Below are 17,250 nucleotides of genomic sequence, written 5' to 3' on the forward strand. Positions count from 1 at the left end.
AAGGAAGGGCTCTTCCTTGACTGGTTTCAGAGGGAACAACAACACGCTGAGGTCTTGATTTCAAACCTAGAGTCTCCAGAACTAAGGTGATAAACTACTCTTCCTCTAAGCCACTCAGTTTGCTATACTTTTTTACAGCAACCCTGGCGAACTAATCCTTCAGAAGCATTACTGTTGGGCTCTCCTGGAGAATTAATTAGTAAGGTCATCCAGTCTGGCACCCTGTTTGGTTTCTCAGTTCAGCCTGCCTTGAGAATATATACATATTAATTTATTTTCCTGTGTTGACAAATTCATCCTATTTCACAAATTATTATGAGGGATTGTCACCCTAGTATTTCTCTGTCCTTTTTTGTTTTGTTTTTATCTGAAATGTTTGATTGATGAGGCAGCAGTGAAAGGTGAATACTTCATTAATTAAAACAAAACCTCAGAGTTGAGAAGCTGACTACTCAATAGTCATTTCTTTCTCTTTTCAGTTGGTTAATGAAATCTAGAGAACACTACAATTATCTTATCATTTACTTTGCTTAGTGTGGACACTGAAAATATAGCTTAAAACATTACCACAATCCATCTTGATCAACTAATATTGTATCTCATGGACACACCCTTCTCCAGACAGTAGAAATAAAACTCAGAGTGTATACTTTATGAGCAAGATCTAATGTGAGTCAATAATAGATCCAAATATAAGTTTTTAGAGATGAAATATGAATCTACAAATCCATATTAGTAACTATAAAATACATTTTATTAAGTATTGACATTATGGAAAATCACAGTTTAAAAGCATAGCCTCTTTTTTGAGCTAAATTTAATTAGAAAATTAAAATGTACATGCCTCACTAAACTCAACAAATTAAAAAATGAAGCAAGATCAATCAAATCCACCCCCAGTCCTTTTGATTGGTATACATTAATTGGAATAATACTATGTTCTTTTTGTGGAAAGCAGCCATGTTTTTAAATACGTCCATGCAATGTAAGTTCTAGTTGCGCTTAATTTAAATTTTTAAGTCAGAACCGAGGTCTTGAGAATAAAAAGAAATCGATTATCTGCTTCACATTTGAGCCTCTTCTTTAGGATAATCCAGAGATCTGCTTCTTTGAGATGGCACCGAAGTTAGGTTGCTCAAAGTTCCTAGAAGCTACCAGCGTTCCCCTGCTCAGATCATATTTCTGAAACCTACACAGTTCTCTTAGCTTCATCTTATTGGACCAGTTTCTGTTTATTTTGGTTTCCTAAATTAAGATTGCAGCATGATTTGTTTTTCTAATGGTTGCTAAATGGATACATTTGTGCTTTTAAGTTCCAATTGCTACCCTCAGATGATGGCGGTATGATGGTGGTAACAAGCCAGATATGAAGCCGATACATTGGAAACTTGAAAGACATTTCTAATTAGTTTAAATTCATTTACTAATATAGTCTATGAAAATAACATAATTATACCTTTACAGTCATTTTAACCAAAAGCTACATATGAAGAGCTATAAATAAAAATAGTGATAGATGAACAATACAAAAGGCAGATTTGGACAAAGTCTATGATAGGGAATATAATTTTGAACACTAGGCATTTATCACATTGTTTAGCATGGAATAATTAATGGGTATACTCTATAGGTGTTAGTAAGTTTTCTTAATTTCATTTTTGAAATTATTTTTGTGTCACCATAATTAGCCCTTACCTAGAGTTTTAGGGTGCTGTTTTGTGTATAAAGTAAGTTAGAGTCTCTGATCTCTTAAATTTATACATTAAGATTGGCAATACTGAGTGATCAGACATGACTGGAAAATGACTAGCATTCAATATTAGCAAAATATTTGCATTACTGTCATGAGGTACAAACATTTGGGTTGAACAGGTGCATAAATGTCAGGTTTCTGTGTATTTGTTTCTTTTTTAATGGAAGTTTATTTGACCTAGTATTAAGAATGTATGAAGGATCCTATGCTGAATTGAAGCAACCGCCAAAAATAATGCAATTGTGGCATTAATGGTATATTATAATTCACAATGCCCCAATATTTTCACTGGATTTTTCCCCTTTTGTCCATGCTCTGTCACTACCATCATATTTCAGCATTTATATACTTAAATAACTTCTGAGTTTGGGAGCAGTTACTAAGTGGCAAACCCAGTGCTAGGCTAAGTAAGTGAAAGATAGGCCAGCCATCAAAGAGTGCATTTTTTCACAGAGATATTTATAGTACAGTATGAAGAGTACATGAACTGTGATATTTTCCTCTTTCTGTGGCTGCCCTTTTTTGTCTTCTCTAAATAAATAAAATCTCACTTTCAGGACGTCTTTCCACGGCCTGCACTGTGGTGTAGCAGGTAAAGCAGCCACCTGCAGACCAGCATCCCATGTGGGCCCTGGTTCCTGTCCTGGATGATCCACTTCCAATCCAGCTCCCTGCTGATGGGCCTGGGGAAGCAGTGGAAAGATGGTCCCAAGGGCTTGGGCCCCTGTACCCATGTAGGAGACCTGGAAGAAGCTCCAGGATCCTGACTTTAGCCTGGCCCAGTTCCAGCTATTGTGGTCATTTGCGGAAGTGAACCAACAGATAGGCTTTTCTCTCCCTCTCTCCTCTCCCCCTCTCCTTCTCCCTCCCTTTCTCATTCCCTCCCTCCCTCTGCCTCTGCCTCTGCCTCTGCTTCTTTGTAACTCTTTCAAATAAATAAAAAATATGTAAATTTAAAAAAGTGTTTCTCCATCTCCCCCATCTCTCCTCCATTCCTGTTGTCTCGGTCTTAATTTAGGTCTGCTAGTCTCTTGCCTGGATTCTAGAACTTTTCCATAGCAGCTCTTTCTAGTTGTTGGCCCCTACTTCCTCTGTCAACAGTCTACCATACCTACTTTCTTTTTTTAACCATCTGATACTTTATTTTTATGTTAATGTGATATCAATACAAAGAGAATAGATTCAGTGTAGTTCATAGATACAATTCTAAGAATCTGATATTTTCTTCTTCCCTCCCTCCTTTACCCCCTCTCCTCACTCCCTTTCTTAGATCCCCTCCTTCTCCCTCTCTCTCTTCCCCTCCCTCCCTCCCTTTCTCCCCCTCCCCCCCAATTATTTATTTGAAATGCAGGGTTACAGAAAGAGAGACAGAAAGGGAGATTTTCCAATCTGCCGATTTGCTCCTCAAAAAGCCAGATTGTGCCTCTGCTAGTCCAGGCTGCAGCCAGGTGCCCAGAGCTCCATCTGGGCCTCCCACATAGGTGGCAGGGGCCCAGACTTTTGACCCATCTTCCACTGTTTTCCCAGGCTCCTTATTGGGGAACGGGATGGGAAATAGAGCAGCTGAGACCTCTGCTCCCATATGGGATGCTTGCATGGTGAGTAGTGGCTTCACCTGCTGTGCCACAACACTTGCCCCCTTAGATGGTATCTATTTAAAGAACAGATCTGAAGAAGGCAGAGACTGTGTTAAATCCATGATGTATATTTCCCAGGTTCTTTCCCTGCCTTATCAGAGCCTTCAGAATTTGTGTTTGGAATTTGCTGCCCCCTTTTTAATGAATGGTAATAAACACATTGTCAGTGAGTCAGACTCCATTTTTTGGGCAAATTTTCCAGGTATTTCTAGTGTGGACCCTTTGCCAGTAGTCTTCTGTCCACTTGTCATGATCTTCCAAGTCCATCGGTGTGCCTCCATTTCTCTCTGATAAACGTCTTGGACTTTCAAACCACCTGTTAAAAGACTTCGGCAGCCTTCCATATTGGAAGGATCAGCTATTTTAAGGGTGATGTTACATTATAATGCTTTGTTGACATGTCTACTTTCCTCCCAGAGAGTGAGAGTCCCTTCCAGGCGGACACTCATTTAGCTCTTTCTCTGACAGTACCCATGTCTGCCATGAGTACTTTCTCAACATTGAGTGAATCTATGAATGGCAAATCTGTGATATGGGAGCCTTTGTTCCTTGTTTTTTTAAATCCTCCTTTTTGAATCTTCTCCAGCCAGTGAGGTGAGTGTGAGCTGCCTCTATAGGGTGACAGAAGACACAGTAGCAAAGCTTGTATATTGATCTCCTTGAAGGATATGTACTGTGGGATTCCTGTGGTTACTTTCTCATCCATATTACCATTTATACTTTCAGTGCAATGCCCTGAGTAAGACAAGCCCATCCACTCATCTGCATAATGAAAGAAACCAGAATCTGAATGCTTGGCAGCCACTCCAGGCTTTTGGACAGAGTTTTTGGCTTAAAGATCCTTTAAGGGGGGTTGGATGTAATTCAGATTTAAATGACATATTAAGATTTCTCATTTCCGTTTGACATGGCAGTGTTCTGTCTTTTGTTGGGTTCTGTGATTTATAAGGCTTTGGTTTTCTTTGGTTTGTGATACCTGCTGACACGGTTGCAATCTCATGCAAAGGCACTGGTGAGATCATGAATGTGTTACAGCATCAATCATGTAATGTGAAAGGTGCTTGTATCCCAGCAAGTTTGTCTGGGATTGACTAGGTCTTTCATTGTTCGAATAAGACAGGAATGAGCTTGAACTTTAATAAAAATATTATTTTGAGTCCACATTTTGCAGAGTTCTTCCAAGGGATCTTGCTGTTAATTTCTTCGCACAAATTCCTCTGCCACTCAAATGGGTTGCTTCTGTGAGGATCCACTTGTCTTTCGAATGGACAAACCTGTTCCTGTGATTCTTCCTTTGACCTTTCTTGTGTCCTCTCCTGACTTGAAAATATATGCTGAATGTAGTTGTGTGTAGAATGTTCTTTTTGACCTGACTCAAGCCTCATCCCTGGCAATCTCTTAGACATCCTTGAAAAGTCAAGTGTCACGTCTTAGCTTTAGCTTGACTTTGACTGAAGGCACTACCTCTCAGGGAAGGAGTCATGGTTTCAGTAATTGTGATTTGTTGGCATGTATTCTTTCATGCTGTGTGGGAGTAATCAAATGTAGTTTTTAAAAGCAGAACTTACTGCAGACTTTCTCTTCTGTCTGTGGCACCTCCAGCTGATTCCACATAGGAAAGAGCCCTAAGTGTCAGAGTGCCATCGTTTATGAAAGAAAGGAATGATCGTGTTCCAGAGGATTATTTGGAAGATTTAAAAAAGCAATGCATAGACAATAGTGCATGTCAGACGCTCAGTAAGGACTCATCCACTAATAGGAAAAACAAATGACTCGTGTTCTTCCATTTTTTAAAAAATTTCCATACGTGTCTTCCTCCCCGATAAAAATGAGATGGCCAGAATTCTGTCTGCTATGTACAGATAGCAATCAATAGCTTGGCATGTGGTTTGGCTTAGATCACCATTGTGGTTAATATAAATGAAAGATTACATGCTGGTTAAAATGTCAGTTATTTGAAGAATTATTAGAAGATTCTGAACTTGAATTTTAAATACCCATGTTAATGCTGAAATTGACACTCTGATGTTTTCAGAGGAACATTGTTTACAGAGTCAAGGAAAATAAAAACTATGTGAACTACAGTTTAAAATGACAATTCCAAAAGTTTGATACTGTATCTCTTCAGTGGAGGATGACTCCTAGAGCAAATTTCAGGGGGAAAAAATGGAAAAAACAATATAAGTACTTAAAAAAACTCCCTTTGCTTCAAACTGTGTAGATGGGACCAGCTAAGGATTGCTAAATAATTTGTGAGTAGTTAGGAGTAAGAATGGTGATCTGCAGGCACACACCTGTTGCTTTTTCAGAAATGAGCCATGCATATGTGTACTATACAATACAGCTAAAATATTTCACACATAGTGTTAGTTATCATTCTTTGTGCTGTAGCATTTCCAAAGTACTTCTCCAATTTACATAGCTGATGAATTTTTTTTTTTATTTTTTATTTTTGACAGGCAGAGTGGACAGTGAGAGAGAGACAGAGAGAAAGGTCTTCCTTTGCCGTTGGTTCACCCTCTAATGGCTGCCGCGGTAGCGCACTGCGGCCGGCGCACCGCGCTGTTCCGATGGCAGGAGCCAGGTGCTTCTCCTGGTCTCCCATGGGGTGCAGAGCCCAAAGACTTGGGCCATCCTCCACTGCACTCCCTGGCCACAGCAGAGAGCTGGCCTGGAAGAGGGGCAACCGGGACAGGATCGGTGCCCCGACCGGGACTAGAACCCGGTGTGCCGGCGCCGCAAGGCGGAGGATTAGCCTGTTGAGCCACGGCGCCGGCCATAGCTGATGAATTTAATGTTTGTTTTTCCTTAAGACAATCAATGTGAACTGTGTGTTTGTGTAGGGTGTGTGCCTGCACATTTATATAAAAGTATTGTTGAATTAAGATTCACATACCATAGATTTTTACCCACTTAAAGCTTGCAGTGTAATGGTTTTTAGTATATTCAGTTAGGCAAACCATGATTACTATCTTCCGTGTATTTTCTTCAACTCAAATTCAAGCCCTATGCCCATCAGCAGCCACTGTCCAATCCTATCTGTACCCACCCCCAAACTCCTCCTCCAATCAACAACTAATTTATTTCCTTTTATATATTGGACTATACTCTGGACTTTCCTTATAAAAGGAATTAATTACTTGTGGTCTTGTATGATTGACATCTTTTACTTAGTGTAATATTTCGAAGGTTTATCCATGTTGTAGTATGTATTAGTATTTCATCATATTGTCAAATAATATTCCATTTTGTGGATATATCATATTGTTTGTCAATTGACTGATCAATGGACTTTTGAGTTTTTCTACTTTTGGGATATTATGAATAATATTGCTGTGGATACTCATGTTTAAGTTTTTGTGGAGATATATTTTCATTTCTCTTGGATATATACCTTGGCATGAAATTTCTGGATTATATGGTAACTCTGTGTTTAACGTTTTGAGACTATCAATTGGTTTTCCAAAGTGGCTGTAACTCTTGGCATTTTTACCAGTGAAGTTTGAGTGTCCCCATTTCTGCTAATCTTTGCCAACACTTTGCCAATGTTTCCTATCCCTCCCTCTCTCTCTCTCTCTCTGTGTGTGTGTGTGTGTGTGAAAATGCTGTTACTGCTATCCTGCTTAGTTGGAAGTGGTACCTCACTGTGGTTTTAATATTATTTGTCCAGTAGCTAATGATGCTGAGCCTCTGTTCGTGTGCTTGTTTACTATATACATATCTTCTGTGGGGAAATGTCTGTTCAACATTTTTCCTATTTTTTAATTGTATTACTTTTTATTGTTGAATGAAAGAGTTCTCTATTCTTGATATAAGACTTTAAAATCAGATTAATTATTTGCAAACATTTCCTCCATTCCCTAGGTGGTTTTTCCACTTTCTTGATGCCATTGTTATGTTTTAAAAAAGAAAATCAGACAAATTAGAAATGCTAGATTTTAAGGTTAATGTTCATTTCCATGATTAATCTAGTAGTACTTACCTTTGTATGGTTAAGTACTTGGGCCATTACCACTACCTTACAAGATCAGCATGGGAAGGAAGTTGGAATCAGGACCCAGAGCTGGGAGTTCAACCCAGGTACTCTGATGTGAGATTTGAGTATATTAACCACTAGGCCAAATGCCTGCCCCTAAATAACAATATTTGTAATTTCATTGTCACTGTTTGCCAGACTGTACTCTGTGGTATACAAGATGCTCTATAGCAAATTATTTCCATTTCTAAGGCAGGCTGTTTTTGAAAATGCTATTTGTTCCTGATGTTACAAAATTAAAAGACACATAACGTTTTGTGTTACAAAGAGCATCTCTCCAGCTCAGCATTTCCAAAATCTATTATGGTTTCCTATAACAACTATTAATGAATATTAGATTATGTAATACATACTCAGAAACATTCTTTTCATTCCCTCCCTCCCTCCCTCCCTCCCTCCTTCCTTCCTTCCTTCCTTCCTTCCTTCCTTCCTTCCTTCCTTCCCTCCCTTCTTTCTGTATTCATTTGTTTTACAGAGTAGCAAAGAAATCTTTCATCTACTGGTCCACTCCCCAAAGTCTACAATAGCCAGGGCCAGGATGCAGGAACTCCATCCAGGTTTCCCCATGTGCGTAACAAGGTCCCAAACACTTGGGTGATCATCTACTACTGCCTCCTGGGTGCATTAGCAGGGAACTGGAGTCGAAATCACATAGCAGCCAGGTCTTTGATGTGGGATGTGTGTGTCCCAGCTGGCATCTTAACCTGTTAGACCATAATGCCCATCCCAGAATCATTGTTTTATCTGGCTCATAGCACTGTGTGTATTCAGGTATTTCAAAAAGTATGAAAAAATGAAATAAAAGAAATTTCTTCTGGTGCCAATTTTTTAAAAAAATAATTTTGCAGGTTTTTCCCACAATACACATTTTACACAAACTTTTGAAAGACGCACTTCAGATTTATTTTTAAAATAAAAATGGTGATTTAAAAAAAAATTGTAAAAACAGATAAAAGCAAAAGAAACCGAGGCATCCACAAGTTGTTTCTACCATGTGTGATCAGTTCATGAGGTTGAATTTGATGTATGTGTTACATAATTGGGGAAACTCAAACTAGAAATATACATCGTTCTTCTTTATATCACTTACACAGAGTGTGAGGCTTTTGCTTTGAAATGAACCCCAAATTGGTTAATTATATAGATTTGTTTATTTTCCATTTCCAGGGCCTTCTCTAGGGGTATTTGTTGCCTGCCGTTGCTGCTAGTCTTCCATTAAAAAAAACTTGTGTGTGTATGTGTGTGTGTGTGTGTTTGCATGTGTACACATGTGCTCAGTGCTCAACTAGGTATCCAAGGGGACATTTTCATGGCTTTGGACTGTTGGTGCAGGGGCCATCATCTTTCCCTCACGGTCACTTCGCATCAGATGGCATAGCTTCATCTCCCTAATCCTCTATTGCCTCTGGGCAGGAAGAGTGGGAAGACAGAAAGACAAAACAGACTTAACTAGTCATCACCCTTTCAAAGAATTGTATTGCAAGCTCACATGGTGATGATTCAGCTTAATCTGATTGGGCAGGATCATGTCCTTTAATTTCTAATCTGTAAGGGAATTGAAGATGGGAAATGTGTTTTGTTTCTTTTTCTCTTTTCCTTCCTCCCTCCCTCCCTGCATCCCCCCCTCCCTCCCTCCTTCTTTCCTTCCTCCTTCCCTTCCTTCCTTCCTTCCTTCCTTCCTTCCTTCCTTCCTTCCTTCCTTCCTTCCTTCCTTCCTTCCTTCCTTCCTTCCTTCCTTCCTTCTACACAGAAAGAGAAAGACACTGACAGCCAGAGAGAGAGAGAGAGAGAGAGAGAGAGATATCCATCTTCCTTCCATGGATTCACTCCCAAATGCCCACGACGTCTGGAATTGGCCAAGCTGAAGCCAGTACCTCAGAACTCAGTCAGGTTTTCCATGTGGGTGACAAGTATCCTACTTTTTCAGCTACCACCTGCTGCCTTCCAAGGTGCATATTATTTGGAGGCTGAATTAGAAGCAGAGCCAAGCTTTAAATCCAGGCACTGCGGTATGGGATGAGGACACCCAAAGCGACATCTTAACTGCTGTGTCAGATATCCACCCTGGGAAATGTAGTTGCTTAGCTGGGCACATTGCCATCTGTACGGGAACTGGGGTTCTGTGAAAAAGGAAAAAGAATAAGATAATATGGTAGGAGCAATTACTAGCCTTTGTCACGTAAGTCAAGGGAGAGCAGGTAGAAAATTCTTAGTTAAAATAAAGGATCAAACCTCTTTCCACTGTCTGCTCCTGGCTTCTCTGACCTTGCACTACCCTAGAATATCTGCATTTCCATCATGAAGTGTCACCAGATTTTAGGTGTATAACTTGTTACATTTTTACACATCTCTGTGTTTCACAAGATGCTCTTTTATAGCAACAGAACTGTGGGAAAAATTAAATCAAGGGCCAAGAGATATTTTCACAACAGTAGAGTATTTGACCAATTCCTCTTTGTGTAAATTCCAAAGTAGTTGGCTTCCCTTATTAACTTGTCTTGTGGGCAAACCGATCAGTCATCCTTTACCTTGCACTCATCACAATGTACACAGCAAATGATGTCAGCAACGTTTCTACTATCCTAAAGCTCACTTTCTAGAATGAGAAGCACACAAAGGAAAATGAATTAATTAGTTAAGATTGTTGTCGGATTGCAATAAATACAAGAAATAGATGTGATCATATGCTAAAGAGTAAGGGAGAACAAGGTAAGACTGACCTTGTTTGTTTCTAACCCTAGCAGCTTGGACCAAGCCTGGAACAGAGCAGGTGCTCATTTTCTGTTTGCACTGTTGAATGGATGAATGAGTGGATGAATGGATGGATGGATGCATGGGTGGGTGGGTGTGTGGGTGGATGATGGGCAATTTGTTAGGCATGGAAAGTGTCTCTGAGAAGGTGTTACTTAAAATGAAACCTGCAGAACGAGAATCAGCCAACAATGCTAAGAGGTGGAGAAATTCACTCTAGGCAAAGTGAACAGCATCCAAGCCTTGCATTATTGCAATGGTTCAAATTTAATTCTAAAATAAATGAAACCCCATTGAACAATCTTACATTGATCACCACTTCTGAGCTTCATAAAAATTATATGAAGCATATAATCTAATTAGTTTGGCATTTTACCAATATGGAAACTAACCTTAAAAGTAATAATTTCACATTTCAGAATGTGAAAAAAATGCATGAATTTCAAAATTTTTGTACACCAAAATAAACTATCTTTATTTCCATTTTTCCATGACCTGTAAATGTTCACTGTTGTTCTATGTTACCTATTCTCTCATGTTCTCAATAACCCCTCAGAGTGAAGCTGTTTGGACAGGACAAAGTAGCATGGAAAATATTTGAAATTTTGTCTTCTTGCTGAAATTTTTCTTGCACTGAGGCAAACCATGTCTGTGTTGAATGAAATAAGACCAAAAATTTTGCAAAGAGTATTTTTGGAAAATTACAACTTTCACATTAATAAGACAGTACAAAAAGTAATGCATTATTTTATTTCATTTGTAGGACTTAAAATGAAAACTGCTCTGAAATTAAAAGTTAAAAAAAGGGTAAAAATGAGTTCAGTGCTTTAAGTCGCATGAGTTATTGATTTATTTTAAAAAGTCACACTGCTTGTTGATTTTTAAGACCCTATCTTAAAAGGAAAGCTTAAATAGGGAATTTTTCCCTGATTTACCTGGTTTAATGTGACATTTTAAAAACTAACTACTTTTATGTATGGTTGTATGTATGTATCAACAAATGTTAAATATGTAGAGATCAAAGTAGATTTTCCATTTTTGACACACAATATCAATATTAATGTTGTGGTTTAAGAAATTATGTTTATGCTAATGCAGGATATCAGAATGTTAGATAGAAAAAGAAATAAATAAAACGCTGCTATTCAAGCACAGGACCTCATAAATCTTTTACCACAAGTAAGGCTATGTCTGGATTTCATTATTTTCCCTAGGATTTCCATTTCTTTTTCCTAAGAAAGGAGATCAGTTTTATAGATTAGTTTCATGAAGTTGCCCAGGTGATTTTGACTGAGTTTTAATAAATTTTCTGGGGCGAATGGCATTGAATGAGTCCTTTGATAAAATATTATATAAATGGAATATACATGCAAAGGGAATATAGAGAAATAGAAACATGACCCAGCTGAAAACAGCAGATGAAGAGCTAGAAATAATGAATAAAACCTTAATTTATTTACTTTTTCAATGTGTCCTACTGAGTTACTCAAGTTGGCAGAAATAATACAAGAGGCAGTTTAACAAACTGTAAAATACAGATTTATAGTCAAATTCAGTGGTGCTCAGAGGTTTGGGTTTCACCTGAAGTAAAGTTCATAAAGTTAATAAATTAAAACCACAATGCCTTATTTAATATTTCACAAGAAAAACTCCATTTTGTTTTGTCTGCTCAGAACTTAAGACTTTTTATTGTGGTTATTTCAGAAACATTTGAATGGAATTTGTGGGCTTTTTTTTTTTTTTTTTTTGGCTTGGTCAGATTTTTAGACCCATCACTTGTATTAGAAATTTGATTGTGTTTTCAACTAATTGTAGATTATATACTTGACAATACAAGTCTTTGCCTTATTGAATAGACTTTGTCACAGCTTTTGCCCCAGTTGATATTTTCAAACATTTGTTATTTGGTTCTCAGCCTTTTGTTACTTTATGTGCCAGGAAGATTAAGCCATCCTGTGCCTCTCATCACCAAGGGAACCCAGTAATGTTAAAATTTGGATTTACTCATTGTTATGCTGAAAACAATCTGAATCTGTTTCAGTAGACTCCATAGTCATGCACATATGTTACATGTTACTCTGAGTAATGATGCATGACGTTTTAATTATAAATTTGATCAAATTTACTAAATTGTGTGTTGGCTTGGTCAAGAACTGGGTTTTTTTTTTTTTTTTTATTAAACTTTTATTTAATGAATATAAATTTCCAAAGTATAGCTTGTGGGTTACAATGGCTTCCCCCCTCCCACAACTTCCCTCCCGCCCGCAACCCTCCCCCCTCCCGCTCCCCCTCCCCTTCCATTCATGTAAAGATTCATTTTCAATTCTCTTTGTATACAGAAGATCAATTTAGTATATATTAGGTAAAGGTTTCAACATTTTGCTCCCATAGCAACATCGAGTGAAAAAACTACCATTGGATTACTAATTATAACATTAAATAGCAATGTACAGCACATTAAAGACAGAGATCCCACATAATTTTTTTTTCAAAATAATTAATTTTCTATGCCATTTCCATTTTAACACCAGGTTGTTTTTTGTTTTTTGTTTTTTTTTTCATTTCCAATTCTCTTTATATACAGAAGATCACTTCAGTATATAATTAGCAAAGACCTCATCAGTCTGCGCCCACACAGAAACGCAAAGTATAAAAATACTGTTTCAGTACCAGTCATAGCATCACTTGGCTTTAGACGACACATTAGGGACAGATCCCGCATGGGGTGTAAGTACACAGTGACTCCTGTTGCTGACTTAACAATTTGACACTCCTGTTCATGGCGTCAGTAATCTCCCTAGGCTCTAGTCATGAGTTGCCAGGGCTATGGAAGCCTTTAGAGTTCGCTGACTTTGGTCTTATTCCGATAGGGTCATAGTCAAAGTGGAGGTTCTCTCCTCCCTTCGGAGAAGGGTATCTCCTTCTTTGATGGCCCCGAAGAACTGGGTTTTTCCCATTCTAGTTTAACAGAAAATAGCCGTATATCAATATATCTTCTGAATTACACTTTTCTCAAAGAATTTGAATGCAGTTACACCTAAATAATATTATATAATTATTAACAGAGAAAAAATTAAATGTTAGCAAATGTCTAATGAGTTTTATTATGAACCTGGTATTGTATGAAGGCTTTCTTATATGACTCATGTAACGCTTGTAAAACCCACATGAGTTAGATGCTATTAGTAAACAAATTCTAGAAATGGGGAAATTGTGGTACAAGGACATTGTTACTTGTTTGAGGTCATGTATTTAGTGAGACTGAATATACCACAGGTAGTAATTGAACCAGTCAACTTTTGCCTACAGAGCTCACATTCTTAACTATTGTGCTATACTTTATTAGTGATTCAGAAAATATTTCAAGCTTCTTGTGCCTCTTGGCTAGTAATAGCAACATTAGTTATGCTTATATAGAGCATAGAGCTAGATGCACACACACCTAATAACTATTGGAAGACTCTATGAATGGGTGAATGGGTGAATAGAGAAATAAATACTTTTTACTAATGAGATGTGCTAATAAGTAATTTGGTATAATTAAGTATTTGCTCTGTATTAATTATTTTGTGGTCATTCCATGGCCAACATTTTAATATGTGATTAATTTGTAGTACTTAACAAAAGATTTTCAGAGAAATCAAATTTTTCTCTTATTCCACAGTATTAAGTGATGTGGAGACTTAACAGTGGAAAATAGATTTTGAAGAAATAAATTCATCCCTTGACTGCAACTATGAATTGCATGAAAGCAAATGAAGCCTGATTCTGTTATGTTTTGCTTTTTCTTTTGCCTTACCAGTATACCCTAGTGCCAGTTCGGATTCAGTCATTACTTATTGTTAAAGTAGCACAGAGGCCGTCATTGTGGCATAGCAGGTCAAGTTGCCATTTACGATGCTGGCATCTGGTATCAGAGTGCCAATTTGAGTCCTGGCCAGTCTGCTTCTGATCCAGCTCCCTGCTAATGCACCTGGGAAGGCAGCAGAAGATGGCCTCAGTCATTGGGCCCCTGCCACCCATGGTGGAGATCCAGACGGAGCTGCTGGCTGCTAGCTTCAAGCCGGTCCAGCCCCAGTTGCTGCAGCCAGTTGAGAGTGAGCCAGAGGGTGGAAGATTCTCATTCTCATTCTCTCTTTCTCTTTCTCTCTCTCTCTCTCTCTCTCTCTCTCTCTCTCTCTCTCTCTCTCTCCTTCTGCCTTTCAAAGAAGGAAGGAGAGAAAGGGAGGGAAGAATGGGGGGGCAATCAACTTCTGGCTAGTTATGTTACCATTTCATCTCTCTCTTTCCTCTCTCAAAAATTTATGTATTTATTTGAAAGGTGAATTGACAGAAAGTCGAAAGAGACAAAGAGAGATTTTCTATCTGCTGTTCACTCACCAAATGCCAGCAACTGCCTGAAGGCACAAGCCAGGAAGTCCATTTGGGTTTCCTATGTGGGTGGCAAGAATCAACGTTCTTGGGCGCTTGTCAGCTGCCTCCCAGGTGCATTAGCAGGAAGATGGAAACAAAGTGTGGAGCACCCAGGACTAGAACCAGAGACTTTGATATCGGACACAAATGTCCCAAGCAATGGCTTAATCTGCTGCCCAGCAATGTCCAGTGCATTTTACCTCTCTTGACTAATTTTCATACTCGAAACAGGGATCATATGTCTCTGTTCTCATGATGATAAAAAATATAGTAGAAGAAGGCATTTAGAAAATGGCAAAAGGAATTTTTCTGAAAAATCTTTCCATGGAAAACTTTTAATCTCTTTGGAAACAAAAATGTTCTAGTACCGAATAATTCTAGAAATGTTTAAATTAATTTACTTTCCTTTAAAAAACCTCTCATACCTTTACAGGTTAGTGTGTATTAGACTATACAAGGAGGAATTTTATTCAGAATTTCACAAGTTCATTTTACTTTACTGTCATATCTTTACAAAATATCTTAAAGAAACATTGTTTATGCAGTATTGAGAGTGATATGACTATGTGATGAGTGGTAGTACCAAAAATGCAGATTAGCAATGGAAGGACGTTAGAAAAGATCAGGAAAGTTGTATTACATGAGAATAATTGAAGCTTTGTAGAAATAGAGATGGTATCATGATTGTCATTATCAACAATGGCAGCAGAAATTGAATTATGGAATCATTCTAAACTGGAGTGTGGGAACATCATTGTCATGATCAGAAATAGAACTTGTAGTAGGGACTGGGATTTCTCTCTCCCTGAAGCCTTCTCATTCCCCAGTGTTTATGAAAGTGATATTGGCTGCTAGGTTGGAATACTCAGTAAGGATCAGGGAGGATGGGGTTTGGGTAGATATCTCCAACAATGCAAAGGAAAACGTCCAATAATGCTACTCATTCAGCTCTGTATTTACAGGCCCTTTGTAAGGAGGCTCAATTCTAAAGAGTTGTTTTCCTACTAATGTGTCAAACTTTTTAAATAAGGAACATAGGAGAAAGCTAAATTATTCCGGGAATCACAATGAAGAGTCTTAGGTCCAGGGAATGATCCTGAAGGCGGGCTTCAGTAAGCTGAAAGAGACTCAGTTCCTTCCACCATCCCAAGAATAAAGGGTGAGGTGAGGCCTGTGGCACAGTGGCTTCAGCTACAGCATTGGAGGTCTGCCTCCACTTCCAGTCCTGCTCCCTGCTAAAACATCTCGGATGCTGAAGGTGATGGCCCAGGAACTTGGGTTCCCGCTACCCATGTGGGATACCCAGATGAAGTTCTTAGCTCCCAGCCTCAACAGGCATCTGGGGAGTGAACCAGTGGGGATGGAACATTGTGTGTGTGTGTGTGTGTGCACGCGCACGCACGTGTTTATACACACATGCACCCTTCTCTATCATTCTGCCTTTCAAACAAATACATAGAACTTAGAAAGAAAAAGAACATATGGAAAATGGTGATGGCTACCTTTGCCCCTTGGATACATCTGATGGATATTTTCTTGGCTCTTTGCTGTATTTTATAGAATGCAGCAAGGTCCTATATCTTCCTGCAAAATCTTCAGTGATCCTGACCTCAGTTGATTAAGTATGCGCAGTGGTTTTGGTCTGTGGGTGGGGTGTTGTCAGGACATGGCTGTGATGTAGATGTGGCTGTTCATCAGTCTTGGTGTCCTAATTCTGTCTGGTTCACACAAAGGCAGCTGCTGTGGTCTACCAGTTTGTAAATCAAACTATAAAGGAGGGTAAATCATTTCCAGCACCATCTAAACTAGGTCTTCCCAGACCCCACTGTAACACTCTGGGAGACTGAGTGGTGCTGTTTGGGATCCTCAGGGATTCTCCCAAGTCTTTAGGCCTCAGCCTCACACCAAATGCAGACACTCATTGTCCCTTTCAGCAGAGTAGAGTCTTGATATTGTTGTTGCCGTTGACTGCAAGAGGCCAAAGAAAGGAACAACAAAGCACATCAGTGATTCCCTGAAAGGGCTGAGCTGGCCTGAGCTTACTGTTAGAGACCCTCCCAGGTCACCGGTCTGCCCTCCAGGAGAGCCTGTGGGTGGGAAGAACAATGCTGCAGGCCCATTTTCTCACGTGGAATTCCGGAGAGGAAAACATCATTAGCTATGGAGTTACAGAAAAGCACATGCTAAGGGAAGAATGCACAGCAACTTGCCGAAGTTAAAGAGCTTTAAATTCACTTACCAAATTGAAACCTCCGTGCCCATCATATGAAATGTGGGATTAAAATACAGCCCCCACTCTTGGGCATTTTATGACTTTTAAGAAACAAAACATGTATGTAAAGGGACAGTAAAATTGTGCTATGTGCTAGGACTAAAATAATATTGCATTTGTGGTACGTGGCACATATTTTATAAAGTCTTGTATCGACTAGATGTAAGAATTTGGAGAAAGGAGAAGCTCTATGAGCTCATATTTCTCTAGAGTGTATTCGTTGTAATTTTTTATTAATAGAACTAATTAACTTTGGGGCCAATTTCATACTAAGAGATGGGAGTAAATACCAAATATAAATCTATGATTGCACGGATTTAACCCCTTATTAAATTTAACTTAGGGATACTTTGAGGCTGCTCAGAGGAATCATTCTTGTTCTTCTTCA

The 17,250-nt window shown here is 38.7% G+C and overlaps 1 protein-coding gene across 3 annotated transcripts in view; it reads left to right on the top strand.

Moving 5' to 3' along the window:
- Positions 1-17,250, top strand: part of PDE3A (phosphodiesterase 3A) — a 316,217-nt gene that overhangs the window by 161,764 nt on the left and 137,203 nt on the right. The gene's annotated exons all lie outside the window — the stretch shown is intronic.

This window comes from Lepus europaeus, chromosome 6 (genome assembly GCF_033115175.1).
Source record: "Lepus europaeus isolate LE1 chromosome 6, mLepTim1.pri, whole genome shotgun sequence".
Lineage (NCBI taxonomy): Eukaryota > Metazoa > Chordata > Mammalia > Lagomorpha > Leporidae > Lepus > Lepus europaeus.